At 45.9% G+C, this 20,596-nt stretch overlaps 1 protein-coding gene across 5 annotated transcripts in view; it reads left to right on the forward strand.

Moving 5' to 3' along the window:
- Positions 1-638: 638 nt before the first annotated feature.
- The window catches only part of LOC125771438 (cyclic nucleotide-gated cation channel alpha-3), a 101,942-nt gene continuing 81,984 nt past the window's right edge, over positions 639-20,596 (forward strand). For 3 of the 5 annotated variants that reach the window (XM_049442061.1, XM_049442066.1, XM_049442063.1), the window contains exon 1: positions 639-1,225. The gene's annotated coding sequence lies outside the window, so the exon portion shown is untranslated. The remainder of the gene's footprint in view (positions 1,226-20,596) is intronic. The other 2 variants (XM_049442062.1, XM_049442065.1) reach the window with 2 other exon arrangements.

Genomic DNA, 20,596 nt, shown 5'->3' on the forward strand with positions numbered 1-20,596 from the left:
CCGTTTGTTTAGGGTTAAGCGTTTCACGTACGCGATGGGGTTTTGTATTCCTTTTTTTTTGTTTCGTTACTGTTGTTGTCACTGCCACTTCGCTAGCCATATGTAATCGTTTCGCATATTCATCTGCCGTCTGATCCGGTTCAACTGTCAGTGCAGAAGAATCTTCGTACAAGCGCACAAACACACACTTTCAAACACGCATCACAGTCTGTGCGTGAAAATGTGACTGTATATGTTGAGGGAGAGTTGCTTAATGCGGGAGATTTTCCAACGCTACCCTGGAGGAGAAAATTTTTCTCTTCATTTCACGCACAAAAATGTGTGAGAATGTTCGAGAGATAATGGCAATGAAAACTGTATGAGAAGAAAAACGGGGAAAATTGTTATTGTACAGCACGATGCAAAACGGGTCTAAATTGGATGCGATGCGCATGAGCTTCAAAAGATACGAGCATTTAATCGCATCTACCGCGGATATAGATAGAGAAGCGTTAATAAAATTTCTGTTTTTAAATTATTTTTTGAATAAATATTTAAATGTTTTTTTTTTATATAATTACACAACAAAGTCTATTAAATTATTTCCCCGTGAGTTTAAAAGCAAAAAAATAAAATTTCACTTGTCTTTAAAGATTATCTAACCATTTTCTCTTTATTCCTAACTCACTATTGGTAACAGATAAAAAATAACCGTTTACGACCATCCACCGAAACGGCTTTCGTTTCTTTGTCGCGTTTCCCAAACAATACCAAAAAAAACATCGCAAAACATCGCAAAACCATCGATGAATCTCTTCTCTCTTCTCTCTCTCTCTCTCTCTTAATTCATCCAGTAAACCATAGAAAAAACACCATGGAGATGGTGATGTGTGAAGAATTGCGTCCAGCCGGCTGTGTGTGTTAGTGCTTTTTTTCTCTAAAGCCAAACCGGGGAAAGCTTGAGCATCAACGGTGCACAGCCAGTGTCGCCAGCTAGTCCTGGTTTGTCTCTCCGCCATCGCGGAGGCTGCGTGTGGTAAACTTTCCCTTCCAAAAAGCCGTAGCTCTTTATTCCTGTGCGAACAAAACTTTTGCACGCATTCACGGACTCGGGCAGTGAAGGTTTGAAACAAAACAAAAAAAACAAACAAACGAAAATCAGTGCTTCTCAAGACAAGGGCGAAGGTTTTTATTTTTCTCCCCGTTCATTTTCGAAGCTCTCCTTCCAGTGCATTTTGTGCTTTGTGTGAGTATGTGTGGTGGTGCGTAAAATATGTAAAACAACCGATTCCGAAGCAAGTTCGAAGTGTCCAGAAATGAAATACGGACGCGTCAGTCAAGACAGACCATAAGCTGATGGACGTTCCGTTTCATAGCGCGCGTGCGAGAAGAAATATCTAAGCGAAAGAAGCTTGGCAAAATGTATTATCATACTGCTGCAAATGTGTGGATTTGTAGGGGATTGACCAAAAAAAGGGGGAGAAGTGTCGGGGGGGGGAGGGGTTGGTAAGATGGTGAAATCTGTTAGCTAAGACAATTCCGTTCAAATGCCGGTGGGAAGCTGTCTGTTTCGTCCCTGCTAGATCCTTTTTTTCGCATCATTGCTCGGGCCCAAGTACGCCTCCGGGTAGGCTATTTCAGTGTCAAACTATAGTCTTTTTTCTATTATTATGTTGCTTCATTGGTAAATCTTTATCCGTACCACTGTGTGGGTGTGTAAATGAAACGGATTATGCTTTATATGCTCTCTAGCGTTTGCTTTCTTGCCTCCTCTTCTCTCAAAGCTTCCTTTCCTGTCCCACTTTCCCGGTGGTTTCAAGTCACCCATCTCCCTCACACCTGCAGTGGTGTTTGCTGTTTCAAACGGATCATATCGCCACTCGGTTACGAGAAACTGTTGACGGTGAAAATCTTTTTGTTGTGTCCTTCACCAGGAGTCACAAGCTGAAGATCGTGTCTCGGAACGAACATTTTCGTTGTGTGTGTTTGTGTGCCAATGTTGATGTGTTTGCTTTGGTGGCAGAAAACCGATAAGAGAAATGGAACACATTTTCAAACACGTTTAAAGATTGTTACGGTTTCACATCACCACTTTGCTGCTTTCGTTTGCCACCCCGGTGCAAAAGAGCGGACACGCTTGATCGCTTCCAAACTTCTTGGTGCTGTTGTTTTGTTCAACCAAGCTAAGAGAAGAAAAAAAAGATACACAAAAAGCATAACTTCTTAAAGCTAAAAGGATACGCTAGTGGGCAAAACAAAAAAATGTGGGAGAAAAAAGAAAACAGAAACAAAAAAAAACAAAGAAGCATCGAAGAAGCGTAAACTTAAGTCTTTTTCCACCCTGCAAACAAACACTCAACCGCACACATTCACGCTGCGCTAGCCACACAAGCAGTAAAATGCAATGCTTTCGACACGTTCTTCGTTGTTCGATTACGTACGGCCCTGTGGTCATCCAGGTCGGTACTAGCGACGAGCTAAAACTTATGAGGCCAACCTTTTCGGTGAGGTTCATTGTTTGCTATTGGTTTTGCTGCTTGCACTGTACGCCTTCGGTGTCCTCAAAGGAAGGAAAAAATAAAACACATTGTTGGCTGTTTGTGTGCGGGTGCGAGAAAGCAACCACAAGGTTAACGCGAAACAGTAGAACGATTTTTCTCGATCACAATTTACGCGGGCCGATGATTCGATTCTGGTACGCCCGATAGACAGGACACACACAGAGAGAGAGGGACCATTATTTTGATAGGAAAGGATAATAAGAATAATGAAGTATCATCATCGCATCATTAATGTCAAACAACCTGACCGTTTGAAGTGTGCCTCCGTGTGCTCTGGGTAGTTGTGGTGCGGGCTTTGTGCCAGAATTTGTGCCAACAACAGTGTTGCCGAGTGTTTGCACCATCTTAAGAACAATGGCTGCCAAGTGTGTATTTTAGGGATGTGTGTGTTTGTGTGTGATGGCCGCCGTGTGTCTACTATGTCAGAAGCGCAAGAAAAAGGAGCCACTCGTAATTGATTTTATCTCGATATCATTGACCTCAGTTAAGCATAAAGGGCGAAAGGAGGAGAAAGAAACACAACCGAAAAGGACAACCTTTTTTGAAGCTGTCTGTTATCCGTCGTCTAAAGGACCACGCAAGGAACGCGATCAGGGTGTAATCGATTTAATTACATACCAACACATTATATACGAGACGCGAGACGTATTATTTGGTAGATGCCATTGCTTCAGCGAATGAACGTAAGTAATGGATGGAAAACAGAATTATGCTTTTTAAGCACAACTCTAGAAGCTTTTAATTATTTCATAAATAATGCTTTGTATAGAGAAAAAAAAACGCTAATAAGCTTTATCTCTAGTTTGAGATAAAGCTTCAAACGTTGTTAGAATAGCAATTAGAGAAACCGCCATCAAACTGACTCCATGACATGGAAGTATTTTGCAGCCGAGTTCTTAGCAGTAGTTCGTTCGTTGCAGTAAACATGCTTTAGCGGGCCAAGTGGACGTTTGTATCCACGGAGTAGTGTTTATTGCGTTCGGTTTTCGGCACGAATTACAAGAAGAAAAAAACTTCCATTCCATTCGCCAGCTTCGCAACGTACATATATCTCAACTTGAGATGTGGATTTAGAAGAAAAGCCACGGGAAGATATGGCGAAGCATGGAAAGCGAGAAAAATTAGAAGCAAAAAAAAAACCCGCTCGCTTTCCGTCTGCGTGGTAATGTTTTATTCAAAAGCTTTTGCTTACGGTACGCGAAGAGAAAACACCTCCTTGGAGGTTCTTTTCTTTTTTCTTCGTCGCCCCCCAAACACGGAGTTCAAGACATCAAGCGGCCGGCAGTGACTTTAACGGTTGAGGACAACCGCAGCGAAAGCAAACTGCAAGTAGTACAACACCGGAGTTCAAGGATGAGAACCGAAGCGTGTGTGTGTGTGTGTGGTTTTCACTGTGTACAAACACACGGCCATACACACAGAAACTGCGGTTAGAAAATGTTGGTTCGTTTCAAACCGTAAGCTAACAGATACGGGACTCGTTGGCAAGTCGTACGGATCAAAATCCCTCCAGTTGCCGTGGCAGAGAGGGCAGAGAGATAAAGCGAATATTCAATAATCCAAGGGCAATGGAAAAGTCGTCAGTACTTTTACCATCAACCTTCGCGGTCGTCTTGGAATGGTTGTGATAGAGAACGCACACACACACAAGAGGGAGGCTAAGCGTTTGAGCTAAAGCTGAATGGTCTTTTTGCCTTTTTTGGAAACACATGTTGGAACCACCGTCTTCCACTGCAGAAGAATAAAGTGTGACGCATTGAGTGAAGATAGTTGGTAGAAACTGATGGAGAAAATTGGCCAAAAAAAATTGAAAAAAAAAAAAAATGTTTACCACAATGAGAAAACATATGCAAAAATGTAAAGTATGTAAATGTAAAGTAAGTTAGTATGTAATGTTTACTTTTTCCCTTATTATTTCATTCTAAATTACGCTGAAACTTTTTCCTCAATTCAAAACCACACACTCACATGCTTTTAATTCACTTCGCTGCTAAGTGGAAAAAACGTGGAAATTCAACTACCAGAGGGTAGGTGAAGTCACTGGGTTCCGGGTAGGAGTATTTTTAAACTCACCGAAACAACTTCAACCCCCAGCCCAGAGTTTTCCATGAGCCATGTGGGTTTTTCTCACGCACACATACGCCCGGTAGCCCGTCAATTGGTTTTATGCTGATGAGTTACTTCCTTGGTACTTGGTACCTAGCGGATTGTTACCTGCCCCAAAGGCAAGATGGAGTTCACCCAAAAAGGGGGGGGGGGGGGGGTTGTAGGCAGGGATAAAAATAAAATGTTCAATTTCGCGCACTCCGTTTGCCAGCCAAGAGAGGTGGAAAATTTTAATTGAAAAAGTTGCGCGCACATTGCCACAGGATGCCGATACCGGTGTACCCGGTATACGGTTCGGCGATCATCCCGTCCTGGAAGAAATGTTAGGAATGTTGAGTATTTTTTGTTTCTGTGTGTATGCGTATTTCTTTCTCTCTCTCTCTTTTTCTATCTTTCTCTTATTTCTTTGCTACTGTTCGGCACAAGTGAACCATTTTAAGATACATTTATATCTAGGCAAAGCTTCATTCACTGCTGTGTTTATTAACCGGATCAATTACTTGGTTGCTTTGCGAAGATGCGGAATGTTGGGTGAGGGGATTTTGCGAAACACGACGCTTTGCACGCTGTGTGTGTCTGTATGGCAATGAGGCGCATTATGTTAAATAATAATATTTTCAAGTGCCCACATAATAACCCTTGACATTGCTCGAACGATGCTTAGGGTGGAGTAGGTGTTGTTTGACGTGAATCCAGTTACGGGACGGGAGCAGTTTGGGGGAAAGGAGATGTGAGAGAGAATTTTTGATGGAAGCAAGTTACATTATTACACCCGTCAATTCAGTTAAGTGTAGTTGAGCAAGCAGTTTTGAACACAGTTACAGTCGGTTTATGGATTTTGGGGGCGCACATTTGGTGGTATGGCCGGGTGTTTGGTGATAACATTTTTTTTCATCTTCTCCCCAATCACCATGTGCTTTCGGTTTAGATGTTCATCACATTCCAGGCGCACATCATGAAACTAATCAATTTGGAGATGCTTTTGCTCCCCATTTAAAGAGATAGACCAGAAAATGTTGGAACCATTTGATTCAATTAGCTTAAGCTCATCAAATGATGTTTTTTTGTTTGCTTCTTTTCTTAGTGCTTTCGTGCTTTTCCATCAGCTGCACATGTGCAACGCTAATGGGGACGGGTTTTTTTTGCGAACGGTTTGTCTCCTCTCCCTGGTTTTGGTGAACATCATTCATCAATTTCATGACCGGTTCAAACAAGAAAAAAAGCACGACGAAAACGAATAAGAATTGTTAAGGGAGCAAGCGAATTGGAACCATGACAAAGTGTGAGTGAAAGTAGCCCATTAGCATTGGATTGCGAATGAGTGGTTTCTTCTGTTGGTTGGGCCCAATGAATATCTCACTATGGGAAAGAGTTCGCAACAGGGTGTACAAATTACGCGCTCAAAGCATTCTGCTCAACGTCTGCAAATGACCGAGCCAGATCGATGACAAAAGGGACGGAATGCTTGCGACCCAACCCAACCAACAACATCGACCGTTGCGCTGTTACGCATTGTCACCGAGAGACTGTGTCGGATCGCACTTTTCCTGGCATCTGGTCTGGTGGACCAGCACACCAGCACATCCTTTCGCATTTTATTTTAGCCCCCTTGGGCGTACTATCTGTCCTTGTGGTGTATCTTAAATGATGATTTCCGGGTACTCACACCAGCTCATTATATGTTTTTTTTGTTAATAGATGATTTTGTTGTTGTTTTGCTTAGCACTTTTATTTCCTTCCATGATGGTCAGCTGCTAATGCAGAACTAAAGTTCGGTTGCGAGCGGGTAGAGAAAAAAGAATCCTTCACACACACCCGTGCATCAATCATTTGGTCGCGCGAGTTCTGGACATTCTTCGTGGGACACGGTAGTTGGCAAATTCACCCCCTCACGGGGGGTCACGTGGACGACTATTCGTCGTGCAGGGTGCAAATTGTTGCGGTAATTAATCACACATAGCAAAGTGACCCAACGCTATGCTGCCACGGTGGTTTCGAGATCGCACGTAATAGTTTCGGGGCCGTCAGTTATGAGACGAAAGAAACCCAGGAGAGTGAACGAGAGAGAGAGATTGAATGTGCGAGATTGTAAACTTTGACGACACACCATGATATGGGTAGAGGGTTGCGACCTGCAACTTTAATGAGTCTTTAATGATCCAACTATCTATCAGTGGAAAGCAGTAACCTTCCAAAACCTTAAAGAAGTGTAATGAAATATGCAACACAAGCTTAAATGTGGCTGCACTGGGAAGGTATAAGAAAATTGAATTACCAAGTTTGTCGATTATGCTGTGCATGATTGATGAAGTATGATTTGTGGTTTTAATTTCACGCGAATCGATATGTATGGCCTTTTTAGTACTTAGTGAGCTAATTTTGAAGATTTGGTTTTTCGTAACTTAAAGCTAGAAGATGGCTGGAACAGAAATTTGGAATAAGGGTCGGTGAAGTCAAGGACCTTGGACAAAACTAAATTATACGGAACATCTTCAAGATATCATTAGACGTGCTATCAGGATACTAGGATTAATATTTAAAACAGACAAGTTAGACTGAGTGGAGAATAGAATTAATCCAACACAAGTTTACAAGATACGCAATTCGACGATCACTCCAAAGAACCTTCAATTACCAAGGATTCAACCGTTTAGGTTATTCTTCTTTCGGGTAATAGTCAGGAATCAATAGGCGAAGAAACTGGCAGACTTTAATTGTCGCTGGAGAGATTTATAGATCTTCAAATGCCTCCAATATCATCAAGTCCTAGACAAGTTGCTATACCTGAAATATAGTAACATGTTGTATGGAATAAATGACTCTATCTTCAGGACATAAGGCTTACTTTGCAGTAAAGCCCAAGTCATCAGAAAGCTCAGGAAGTTGGATTTCTCTATCATCCACCAATATGTCGCATAGAGAGCAGCAGAAGTAGAAGTCCGTATATCCTCTATGTATGTCCAGAGTATTAACAAGTTACAAGAGCTCCAAATTTTTACAAAAATACAGCATCATTTAAGAACTGGTTACCTTGGAGGATCGATTAAATATAATCTGAGACTTAAATTTAGACATTAGACTTCAAATTCTTCAATAAATATTAAAGTATCAATATTACATTTTCTGACATTACCATTTACACCATACCTTACCATAACAACCTTAGAAAGCTAGCTCAACAGGCTTTAAGCATGGGATGTAATACAACGTAATGTAAGTCAGTGGCGAATCATGCGCTCTGTTGCATCATGGTATGTAAGCGTGAAAAAGTAATAATAAATTTATTTGTCTCACGTCAATGTTAATAAAAAAACCCCTCCTCTGCTCCCCAAAAAAGCTCTGAATTCACCTTCCAACGGACTACGTACCAAGCGGTACCAGCTGGCATGATGGCGGAGTTGATGATGATGATGATACTGATGACGATGCTGGTGGTGTGTAGTGGTGATTGTTGATGAAAAGATAGTGGCATGGGGGGAAGGAAATATTCATTGCCTTCCGCACCGGAGAACGTGCTGGTTTGTTGGTTGGCTGCGGCGAAAAAAGCTGGCCTCGAAAAATCATCCTCCAAACGAAAGCGTGCTGATGAGGAAACAAACCCTCCCCGCGGTAACGATTGTTACGTGAACCTATTTCAATTTTCCCGCCTTAGCATTGGCGTATCGTACCAGCTTTGTGGCACGCGATCCATCCCACCGTACAGCGTGCACTTTGCGTTTTGGGCCCGCTGACTCGCAACACTCGGCAACAGAGTGGACAGATAAATTAAAGAACTAAAAGTCCCGTGATTTATGTGTCCGTCCGGAACGCGCTCGTCACCGTCGTCGACGTTGAGCATCGTGCGTGTGTGTGTGTGTGCTACAAGAAGAAGGCTGCTGGCCAACCAAAAAGTCGGATGTTGACGAGCCGAAGTGCTCGTTTCCGTTCCGTACAATCTCGACTTCCTTCCACCGGGACGCGTTTTTTTGATGCGTGATTGCTTTGCGATGCTGGTATTTTGCTTTCGTGTCCTGTTTTGTTCGATTATCTCGCATCGTCCTTTTGTTATTACGCTTCGGAGCAAGATTTTTAATATCGTTTTTATTGTTTTCCTTGTGTGTGTGTGCTTTTTTTTCTTTCGTTTGCTGGAACACCCACGCATACGAAACACACGAAAGGAATGGGGAAAGTTTTTGTTGTTGTTGTTGGTGCTTTTAAAACTGTCTTTCCATTTCTCGACACACTATCCGGGGTACTGCCTGCAATGATGGTAGCTTTCCGTTCCGGTGGTAGGGAAAACAGCGGTTGGAATTTATGGTACAATATTTTCAAACACGATTGTAAGCGATGGGCACGAGCACGAACGATGGTGTGGAACCCCATATTCAAACTCCAGCATTTTTTTTTTGGGATGCTGAGAGTCCAGCATTGGCGGTGAGACAGGCGGATTTGCGTCCTGCAGGTCCTGAAAGCATGCTGGTGTCCTTTTTTTTTGTTTCGTTTCTGTAAGGGTAAAACCAGTTTCGGTATTGTACCGACTGCACGTATAACATTATTATATGGCTCATCTTTTATAACTGCCAGACTGACTGGGCCTGTGTAAAAGAGTGTTTCTTTTTCTTTTATTCTTCTTCTTCTTCTGTTTCTTCGTGCCTGCCTTCATTGTGGGCCGTAACGATGGTTTATTTTTAACAAGCGTCCTGCAGCATCGTGAACAACCATGCGCCTCCATCGATCACTAGGTTGGAGGTTTGTGATGTAAAGCCGAAGGGTTGGAAGGGTTGTTTGTGCAAACGATGGCCCGGTGCCCTAAAAGTGTGAAAGTATCAGTGTGATTGTGTGCCAGCAAACTAAACACAAAAAACACATATAAAACGGCCTGATTCGTATAGAAAGCCTTCCGCTATAGCTGAAGGAAGATTGAGCAAAACCCTTGGACCGCTTGACTCGTTTTTGGATGGACGAAATGTAAACGTCTGTGAGTGTGTGTGTGTATGTACTATAGGATAAGACAGTTTATTGCTTGGTTTCACACGAAACGGAGTGTTTGTTCCCGGAACGTTGCACACGTACACACATTGCGCTTACGGAATGAACGAACCATGGAGCTTGTACGTACTCCTCACCCAATTAAGAAAACCACATTGTAAAAGTTTTATTGCATTGCGTCGCTTTGACTCTGGTGTTTCCCTCTTTTTTCATCTTCTTCTAAGCTACGCAGTACTATCTCTATATGATTGTGGTGTGCGCATTATTTCTTCCACTTGAACCTTCACACGGTGGCGGCATCTGCAATGGACTTGGGGCGGGTAGGGAGGTTTGGGTTTCACTCGTAATGGAAATGGTGTATATCCTCCCTTCTTTACGGGAAGATCCTATTTTGGAACGTACTGTAAGGCAACAAAACTTTTCGACAAGGCGATTTACCCGTGCCGACCCCCAAAAAAGTGGCAATGGAAAAGGTTTTTTTGTGTGTGTGTGGATGAAATGGCATTCACAATGGTGTATCACCGACCAATTCTCCACGTTTGCTATTTTCATTCCGCACCCGGTAAGTGTTCGAGGCGTGAAATGGTCGGAAAATTTGAACGCGAAAGCAAAATGCCGCACGCGTGGTTATCGTAAAGATGTCCGCAAGCTGCCAACCTTTTCGTCTGTCTTTTCTTTTTTTTCTTGGTCGTCCTTCGGTTCGGTGATGCCGCACCGTTACGATGGAAGACGATGGATGGCGGAGCGAGGGGTTAGAATTTATTTCGTGCAGCGGTACGGTGAAGCAAGCTTACGCATGATGATGTATGGCGCGTAAGTTATGGAAACGAGTTGAATAAATCTTCGCAATCGCGACCGAAAGGAGTTGAGGCGCGAAGAAGATGAAAATTATGGTCCCGTTTGTGAGAAGACTTACCCGCGCACCCCCCGGGGGAAGAAGTAGCAGCAGGCACAACCCCACGAGCACGAGCAATGTAGATTGATCGGAGTAAAACGACCGCACACCGGGTGGAGGAGGAGGAGGAAAAAAACCCACGAGAGTGATAAAGAACGACAACTGTCCGATAGGAATGGGGTAAAAATAGAAGGCGTAGGACGACATCCTTTTCAGAAGATAACTCGTTGTCTTTGATTAAATTAGCATGGTTCCCGGGTGGAAAATCATGCCTCCTTCCTTGTTGCTTTCGTTTCCTCCGTTTCGGACAGCCGACACTCGACACGCTTACGAAGGAGATTCGCCTTGTGTGTTGTTTTTTTTCTCTCATCTTCATCGATGGTGAAGAAAAAAGCTGCTAGAGCTCTAGTGCGAGGCGTCATAAATATTGTACGCTTTAGTACAATTAAAACGAACCACGAGCTGCTAGAGCGAGAAAGCTCAAACCGACTTTAGCTAGGATGCAGTGTGCTAAAAAAAGGAAAAGCTTTGGGATCGTTTGTCACTTCCGGCACGTTAAGGCACAGTCGAAAGAAGCAAAAAAGGATACATTCTCGTGCTGCTCGAAGGGAAGTGATTTTGAAATTTATACAACCAAAATTAGCCGACGTTACAGCACGTTACAGACTGGGTCCCGGTTCCAGTTGATGCTATCAGTGGAAAATGAGCTTTGATATGAAATTATCTAATTTAGAAGTGTATCGATACGTAACACTAATTGCAATCGATGATGGACGCGGTTTCGCACGTTTCTGGGTGCTGTGGCCCGATTAACGACCATAAGCCATTACCTTCGGCCGTCATAATTCCACCAAAAATGGGAACTGCATTACAGATTATTGCGGGATATGGATGGATGAGTTTGAATTTGAGTCGATACGGCAATAAATGGTAAATCGCACATTCCACAGCATAGAAATGATGATCCTGCATCAACCATTTGCTCTGTTTGCTTTTGTGCTGGTGGTGCATTGATGTTTGTTTTAGCTCGAAGCCTGCTGCAGCCTAAAGGATGGTGGAATTCGATAGTGGAGATTGGAGAATTCTCATCCACTTATGCCGGGTTGGAATTATGCGCTCTGATTGTGGTACCAATTCAATATTTGAATTTAAAAGCGTGTTGTATACATTTGCTTTGAAAATTATTTTATTCCACACAATGGTGGTATCGTACCAAAGGGGGAATTGGGGGTAGTGTTTGAAGATTAATTACCTTTAAATAGCATTATATAATTATTTGCTCGAATGCTTTGAAACAATCACTTGAATTAACTAATGATCCAACAGCATACGGGGAAATACTTTGTTCTTCAAACGATTAAACTATTTGAGGTATGTTTTTAAAAAAACGGACAGATTTTAGTGTTATATGAATTCCAATCTACTTCTGATGAAGTGTCACTTCAGAGTGATGATAGCTGGACGGTGAATAAAATCGTTAGACGTAGTGATGTGTAATCAGGAGCGGAATTCCGGCTCCGACGAAATATCAAAATTGACTCCGGCGAGTCTGGTCGCTTCCGAGTTCGATCGAGCCCGGATGAGTCCGAATGGGTTCAAATGAGTCCGTTTGAGTCCGTCAAAGGATTGAAAATGGAGATAAATTTCGCTTAGGAGTCGATCCAGCCCCGCTCTCTTTTGCCGGAGTTATTCCGACTCCAACTCCAGCGGGGGCAAATTTATAATTTACCCATCACTAGTTAGACGTCAAGATCTTTATGCTTTACGGCATTCACCATGAAGCTATGCAATGACGACTCCTATATAATGTTCCTGAAGAAGTTCCTTATGTGGTTAAAGAGAAATTTGGAATATTAAACAATTAAAATTATTCCATGCCTTTAAATTATTAATTTGAGCTTTAAAGAAACGTTCTGAAATTTTCGCCGTAATGAAACTCAATTGGGTTTTTTTTGCTTCGTTGCAATGGAAACCATTTACAAATCCTTTCACGACTACATTTACTGTATGAAGCCAAAGTTTACTTTATCTGTTATAATAAATTATGCTCTCTAACTCCTAATGTGGTTGCACCGCGCTAGAATAGAATAGCACAGCATACAGAGTCAGTTGTGCCGTTGTTGGCATATTTGCCCCAAAAAAAGAAAATCTCAACTTGTATATCAACCAGCTGAGCGCGGTGCATAAACAAACCTATCGCCAAACCATTATTCAGTGGTGGTGCAATAAATTATTTAGCTAACAAAAAGCTCGACTCCACAAAAGTTTTGCCCTTTTGGCGTAAAATCCGATCCCATACCTACACTCCCTCCCCGGGCAAACCGTCGGGAGAAGAAACGCTATGCGACAAAAGCTACCACTTTTCGGCCATTTCTCCTACCCTGCGATCATGGTATGGCAAAAGACAACACCCCCGTAACTTCATGAAACGTAAACGCACACATACCCACCGGCAAACCGACCGTTGAGCGACGGTGCGTTTCGGAGGGGTGCTTTTTCTGTTGTGCTTTGATGTTTTTGTTTTGCGTCCGTGCGTCCCTTTTTTTTTTTTTTTTTTTTTTTTTTTTTTTTTTACGGGGAGGGAACCTTCAAAAGGTACCCACCTCGAAGGGCGGCTTGCGGCTACAAACCAATCCCTCCGAGATGGGTTATGTGGGATTCATCGTGACGCTGGGCCCGAGAAGCGGACCCGGCAGCCGATGGGACCCTAACTAAACCACTCCTCGACCTGATCCGAACCCTGCCGATGCGCTTGATGTGCGTAGTACTCCATGCAGGAACGTTTGTGCGATGCACCCATCCTGTTGACGCGCTGCTGCTTTCCAATGCTGCTACTGCGTCATCCGTCCTAGTTGTCTCAGCTGCTGCTGCTGCTTCGTGCCTTCCTTCCGCTGCTGCTGCTTAATTCCGCCCGTCCGTAGCCGCTACTTCCGGTGGGGTCTAGCTCCTGCTGCTGCTCTGGTTACTCGTTGCTGCTGCTGCTGCTTCCGTTGTCGTCATCCTTTGGTGCGGTTACGGCGGTAGCTGTTGCTGTCCCGTTTGTTCCGTGTTCCGCCGGCGTTGTTGTCGTCTCCGTCTGGCCGTAGGTGGACTTTCCTCATTCCATCTCACTTGGAGGTTTCTGAAGATGGTCCTTGCGGCGGTCCGGACTGCTTCCCATGTGTTGCTGTTGGCACACATTTCCGCTGCAAGATTTTCTATCGTCAAGCGGGTGTGGCTCTGCTGCTGCATCTCGTGTTGGGTTCGAGCAAACCGTGGACAGTGGAACATTACGTGGTCGACATCTTCCACTTGGTGTTCACACACCGGGCAGTTTGGCGAGCCGTCGAGGATGCCTTTTTCGACGAAGTAGCTCCGGAGAAACCCATGCCCTGTAAAGAGTTGAGAGAGATAGAAATCAATTTCTCCGTGCTTACGATTTACCCAGGACATAATGTCCGGGATAATTCTCCTCGTCTTCATCCCCGGCGATCTCGGCTGCCCCGCTCCGGCTGTCCATTGTTGTTGCCAGCGTCCCATGGTCTCTTCCCTTTGCCGCTTTCGTATGTCTGGTCCTGGACTTCCCCTCGCTACCTTTTCGTCGTGGCAGCGGATGTCCTCCTCTAGGAGAAGGACTAACGGGATAGTGCTTGCGACCACGCAAGCGGCATCGTAGGAGACCGTTTGGAAGGCACTGGCCACTCGAAGAACTCCTGTGCGGTGCGTCCTCTGAACCGTGGTCCGGTGAACGTCCTTCTGAAGAAGCGTCCGTCCCCACGATGGTGCCGCGTAACGGACAATGCTATTCCCAACGTTAACCAAGGGTCTCCTTCTGCTGCTTTTTGGGCCACACTTATTCGGCATCAGAGCGGTCAAGACATTCGTGATACGTGATGCCTTGCTGCAAACCTTCTCCAAATGCCGACCGTGGTGCTGTTTGCGGCAGAGCTCGACCCCCAGGTACTTGAGCGATTCAGTGGATACGATCGTGTGTCCCCCCGCACGTAGTTGACCTACCTGCGGGTTGTGATGAGTGCAGAAGATCATGTAGCCGGTCTTTTGATGGGCCAGCTTCAATCCCACTCCATCCATCCAACGCTCGATCGTCTCCAGATTCCTCGTAGCAAGGTTGCTGATTTCCTGCGGGTCCCTCCCTATAAGGGTGAACGCCACATCATCAGCAAACCCTATAATGTCCGCACGCTTTCCGAACAGCTCCAAACGAAGAAGGTCATCGTACATAACATTCCACAGTGTTGGCCCTAGGACCGAACCCTGCGGGACACCTGCCGATACTGGTAACGAGACCATTCCTTCATCCGTTTCGTAGTGGAGCGTGCGATTCGTGAAGTAGTTCCGCAGCAACGCCTGGAGGTACGGTGGCGTGTTCCTTCGCTGCAGAGCTGCTCCGATCGCTGTCCAGTTGGCCGTGTTGAAGGCGTTCTTCACGTCGATTGTCACCATCGCACACAGTCGATCGCCCCTGCGCTTCTTGTCGAGCGCAACCCTTCCGTTGGCAATCACCCTGTTGATGGCATCCATGGTTGAGCGTCCTTTCCTGAATCCGTATTGGGCATCAGCGAGACCGCCCGTTGCATCCAGATGCTCCGTAAGTCTGCGCTGTATGAGTCGCTCCAATACTTTTCCCAGAACACTCAGCAGGCAGATTGGCCGGTACGACGATGATTCTCCGGGTGGTTTCCCGGCCTTCGAGAACAGCACTAGCCGTTGCCTCTTCCATTCGACGGGGAAGTGGCCGGAATCGATGTAATGCTGGAACGTTCTCATGAAGACGCGTGGAAACGCCGTCATCGCCGCAATCAAGGCCACGTTCGGAATGTTGTCGTCTCCTGGGGCACGCTGGGGATTGAGCGATTTTGCAATGCTCACCAGCTCGTCCTCGGTAACGGCATCCCGTGCCGTGTCCTCGTCCGTCAATCCTGTTGCCGTGGGCCATTCCATGGGCGGTTGCATCGGAAAAAGTTCGCCGACGATGTGCTGCAGCTTGGCTGGATCCCGTTCCATCGGTACTCGGGCTCCTTGCCACATCTGCCTCCGGATTTTGTAGCCTGGCCCGAATCCGTGGGGCCCCAGCTGTTCCGGAAGTTGATCGCCCTGCTCCTTCTTGCTCCGCTTGACCGCTTGCTCCAGTGCTGCTCTCGCTGCTGTGTACGCCGGACGGCGATCCTGTCGCTGCTCTTCCGTTCGGGCTCGCCTGAGTCTTCTCCGCATCCCGATGTAAGTGCGACGTAACTGGGAAATCTCGTTATTCCACCAGTACACCGATCGTCGTCCTCCCCGTGCTGCTGGCAATCTCGGCATCGTCGCGTCGCAGGCAGTTGACATTGCCTGCGTCAACTCGTCCGCCAAGAGGGTGCGGTTGTAGATGTCCAGTGACCCCAAAATTTCAACGAACAAGTCCTTGTTGAAATACCGGGTTGCCCATCTGCTCTCCGAAGCCTGCTGTGCACTGTGTCCCAGGTTACGCTGCGTCGTCGTCCTCCCGACCGCAAACTTGATGGTATTGTGGTCACTTGGATTTTCGTCGCAGACTCGCCAGTTATTTTCCCCCAGAAGAGACGAGCTGCAGAAGGAAACGTCGATAATGGAACTACGGCCACTGTTGTTGCTCCAGGTTGGCCGGTTGCCCCGGTTCAACAAGACTAGCTCAAGTGATGCCATAGCATCCATCACCACTGCTCCCCTATGAACTCGTTCTCCATCGTTGTGTCTGCGTTCCATCCCCCACGCTCCTGACCAGGCGTTGACGTCCCCGCCGATCACGGTGTCCCGATTCCGCGGAATCACCGACGCAATTTCGGTCCATTTGCGTCGATAATCCTCCACTGACAAATCGGACCCCACAGGAGGTAGATACACGGAGCAGAAAACGATACCACGCATTTCGACCACGACGAAGTAATCCCGCCGATTCTCGATTATGCGTTGGATAGGGTATCTTCCTGTCGATACTGCTGCAACTCTGCCCGTCGGATCCGCGACCCAGTTACCGTTGTTCTCCGGAATCCGATATGGATCGGCGATCAACACTATGTCGCAGCCTTCGTTCCGAGCAGTCTGCATCAGCATGTCCTGGGCCAGCTGGCTGTGATTAAGGTTCTGTTGAAGGACATTAATCATGACGAGGCCGGTTTTTTACCCCTTCTCCTACTTGGCGGCAGTTGCGCTGTCCGAACGAGTGCCCGATTGCTTCCGGGCCCTTGCAGACGAGGCATTTCCGTTCCTTGGTGCACGGTCCTGAGTGCTTAGTCTCCGCACATCGATGACACTTGCTTGACCGATCCTTCCCACGGCAGTGAGTGGCAATGTGGCCAAACTCGTAGCACCGATAGCATTGGCGCTTCACCTCAACCTTCTTGAACCGGCAGCACTGGCTGAATCCGACAACATGCTGTTTTAGTAGCACGTCGTCCGTTACTGCCACCTCTGGGCATCCGAAAAATGCGACCAGCGTTCCGTAATTGGATTTAACGGTACTGATCTGGTCCGCGTAGATCGTAACTCCCAGGGCTGTGCTTAGGTCCGTTGCAATTTCCTCGTTGGTGCAGCTTGGTGGAATGTTCGTGCAGGTGAGGCGAGTTGTGGGGGTCCGTGGTCGGGCTTTCGCTTTGCCCTCCAGTGCTTCGGACACTTTCCGCCACATCTCAAGCGTCTCGTCGTGGCTCTTGCAGGACAGTTCCAGAAGAATATTCCCCTGGAAATTCATCCTTACACGCTCCACTTTCTGCCGATCATCCCCCAGCTTTTCCTTGAGGATGCGCATCATCTCGTCCTGTGTTGTGTTGTTCGTTGTTTCCAACTCCAACGCATCTGGGACGCGATGCGCGCGCTGCTTCGGTTGTTTTGGTTGTTGCTGATGCTCCGGTTGCTGCCGCTGCTGATGCTGGTTCGCGTCAAGCGCCACTGTTTCCTGCTTCCGCTGCTTCCTCCGTGCCCGTCGCTTGGCCTGTTTGCTCAGAACTTTTGTCCATTCGGGTGCCGGTTCTTGAGACTTGTCCTGGTCCTGTCTGTTGCCCGTAGTCTTGCTCTTGTTTTGTCTGCGTTTGCGTTTCTTTGTCTTTTTGGCTGTCTGTGTGTCTGTGTGTTTATCTGTTATGTTGCTTGTCTCATCGTTTGAGAGGGTCAAGGGTGTGTCCGTGGACGTGGGGATGTCTGTTTCAGAGTTTTGTGTGGTTTCGGTCTTTTTGTTTGTTTGTGTTTTGGTGTTTGTGTCTTTTGGTGTTTTTGTCATTTTGTTTGTGTGGGTCGAGGGGTTGTTTGTTTGGGTGTCCTGTGTGTTTGTTGGTTTGTCTGTTTGTGTGGTGTCTTTGCTGTTTGGGTTGTCTGATGTTTGGTTTATCTGTGTTTGTGCTTGTGTTTGTTCCTGTGTCCACTGTTTTACAGCGTTCAACTTAAGCAGAAGCTTGTTGTTGGCCTCCAAGATCAATTCCGTCGTGTGCATCAGCTCTTCCACCTCCTCTTTGGTCGGACCGGGAGACAGCTGTTTTCTGGGAGACTGGGGTGCAGGCTGGGCCTCCACGAGTGAAGGCCTGGCCACTTCACCTACATTACCCGTGGACTGCCGCTCAACCGGTGTCACAATGAGTTCCGGTAGTTCGTCCACTGCACGTGGCGGTGATTCGGGAACGTCCGTCATTGTTGTTTTGTCTTGATTTCCCGTCTTTTTTTTGTCGTCTGTATCGGCAATCAAATTCAAGGTAGTCCTGAATTTGAGTGCCCAGTCTTTTGGCATAGTGTGGAGTCCTTTTGTCTTCTGTCCGTCCCGTATGTCACGGATTAAGCCAGTCAGTATCGCCATTGCCCGCTCTAAATCATTCGCGGGACTGTTGCCAACGGGGTACCGTTCCAGGAAGTCCTCCAAGCTGCGCCCAGCCGTAGATGTAACCAGTGGTCCAGCACTCCCCTCGATGACCGGCTGCAACGTCGACCGCTTTGCCAGGCCCAGTCCAACCTTCGAAGTGCTTTTCAAAGGTGCGGAAGCTTCCGCTGATGGAAGGGTTGGCACGGCCGGCGAGGAGCCTAGTGTCATCCGGCGAGTGAGTAGGGCCTCTTGTCTGGTTGACATCAACGGGGTCGCCGTGCTTAGGGAGGCCCGTCCTCTGGAGGTCACCCGGGCCGGTCCCGAGAGTCGCTTGGGCGATGCGGTCAGTTGCGACCTGGAGGTACTGCGCGTCATTGGGGCCATAGTGGAAGCAGATGAAGTTTTTTACCTGGAAATATAAGAGCAGAGGGAAAGTGTAGTATTGCCTTTTTTGGAGGATATGGATAAGAGTGAAAGGTTTTTCCCTGGAAGAGAAGAGAGGAAGGAGAGTGTAGTATTGTTTAATTGGGTAGGAGGGGTTCTATCTGAAATTATAAGAACAGAGGGAAAGTGTAGTGTTGCTTTTTTTTGGGGGAGGAGGGTTGAATTAAGAGGTTTTTCCTGAAATAAAAGAGAAGAAGGAGAGTGTAGTATTGTTAATAATGGGGGGGGGGTAGGTTAAGCAATTTTCTGGAAATATAAGAAGAGAGGGAGAGTGTAGTATTGTTTGATAGAGGGGAGGAATTTAAGGATTTTTTATGAATAAGAAAAGAATTAGCACTGATAAGAGATAGAGAAGAGGAAAAGTGTAGTATTGTTAACAAGTGGAAGGGGATTTGGTAAATTAGTTATGAGGGGATGAGGATTTTGGCTGAAAATATAAGAGAGGAGGAGAGTGTAGTATTGCCTTGTGGGTTTAACGGATATATGGGATGGGTGTGAGAATTTGACTGTAAGAAAATAGGAGAATTAGAGCTGCAATTGTAGTAAAAGAAGGAGAGTGTAGTCTTGTTTATAATGTGGGGGGGGGGGGGGGGGGAGATTATAAATTAATAGTATTATTTGATTTGTGCTAAACGTGAGAGAGAAAAATGTTGTGGATATGCAGAAGAAAATATATATAAATAGTAGTATTTTCGGATTTGGTAGGTTTAGGTCGTAAATCGAAACTGGTTTAATATTCGGAAATTTTAATTCTAGAGTGTACAGTAGGGTATTTTGAAGGGGATTTGGATTTGTCTACGGAAACCTAATATATTGTTATTTATTTATTAGAATACTTTGAGTGAAGATTGATTATTTCCAGGGAGAAAATTATTCAGGGATTAGTTTTTATGTTGATGTGATGGTAAAAGAATTAATAAGTTAAGGCTTAATTTAGGAGATATTGTGTCGGAACGGAACTCCTAGTTTGAGATTTAAATGAATGAATTAGTAAGTGAACTAATTGTTGGGTGAGTGGTGAGTTGGTTATTTGGGTGTAAGAGAGAGAAGTGACGGATGGGAGCTACGGATGGGAGAATAAGCAAGGGATGCTAGTTGATGGGGTTTTTTCCGTTACGGGTAGGAGGTAGCAAGTGTGTACGTGGGAATAAACTACCGAGCGGGAAGAAAACTACCTTGCGCATGGAAAGGGGGTTTAGTGCGTACAGTTGATTATTATTTTAGAGGGTGTGGCAGGTGCAATAGTGAATGGTGAATAAGCAAAGGATGCTGGCTGGTGGGATTTCCCCCGTTACGGGTACAAGGTAGCAAGTGCGTACGTAGTTTGGCGAGGGGGGAGAAACTACCTTGCGCGTGGGAAAGGGGTTTAGTGCGTTTTGTTAAATATTATTTTAGGAGGGTGTGGCAGGTGCAAAGGAGAAAAATATTTTGAGCGTAGGGAAGTGTGGGTTTGGTCCGTGTATGCTATTTTAATATGGGTTAGGGCTAAATGTTGTGTGTTTGTGAATGGGTTTTTGCTCTGGACTTTTGAAATTCTTGTGGGTTTTCCTAGCGATTTTTAAAATGGGGACAGGGGATTTGTACTTGGGTAGGCAAGGTTTTAACGGATTTATGGTTAATGTTATTGAGTGTTGGGAATAATTTATGAATTAAAATTTCTGCTATCTTAAATGTCTAGGACATGCCGGTTTGAATCTGCGCTGGCACTTGTGGGATGCTTCGTCGCTTGAGGATCAATCTCTGGAGCACACCCACACGCACGCACAAGCACTAGGACAATTAAGTTGGGACTGGTTTTGGCAGAGGGCCGCACCAATTTGTGGCGTCGACGCCGTCCGTCGG

Source organism: Anopheles funestus, chromosome 3RL (assembly GCF_943734845.2).
Source record: "Anopheles funestus chromosome 3RL, idAnoFuneDA-416_04, whole genome shotgun sequence".
NCBI classification, from domain to species: Eukaryota; Metazoa; Arthropoda; class Insecta; order Diptera; family Culicidae; genus Anopheles; species Anopheles funestus.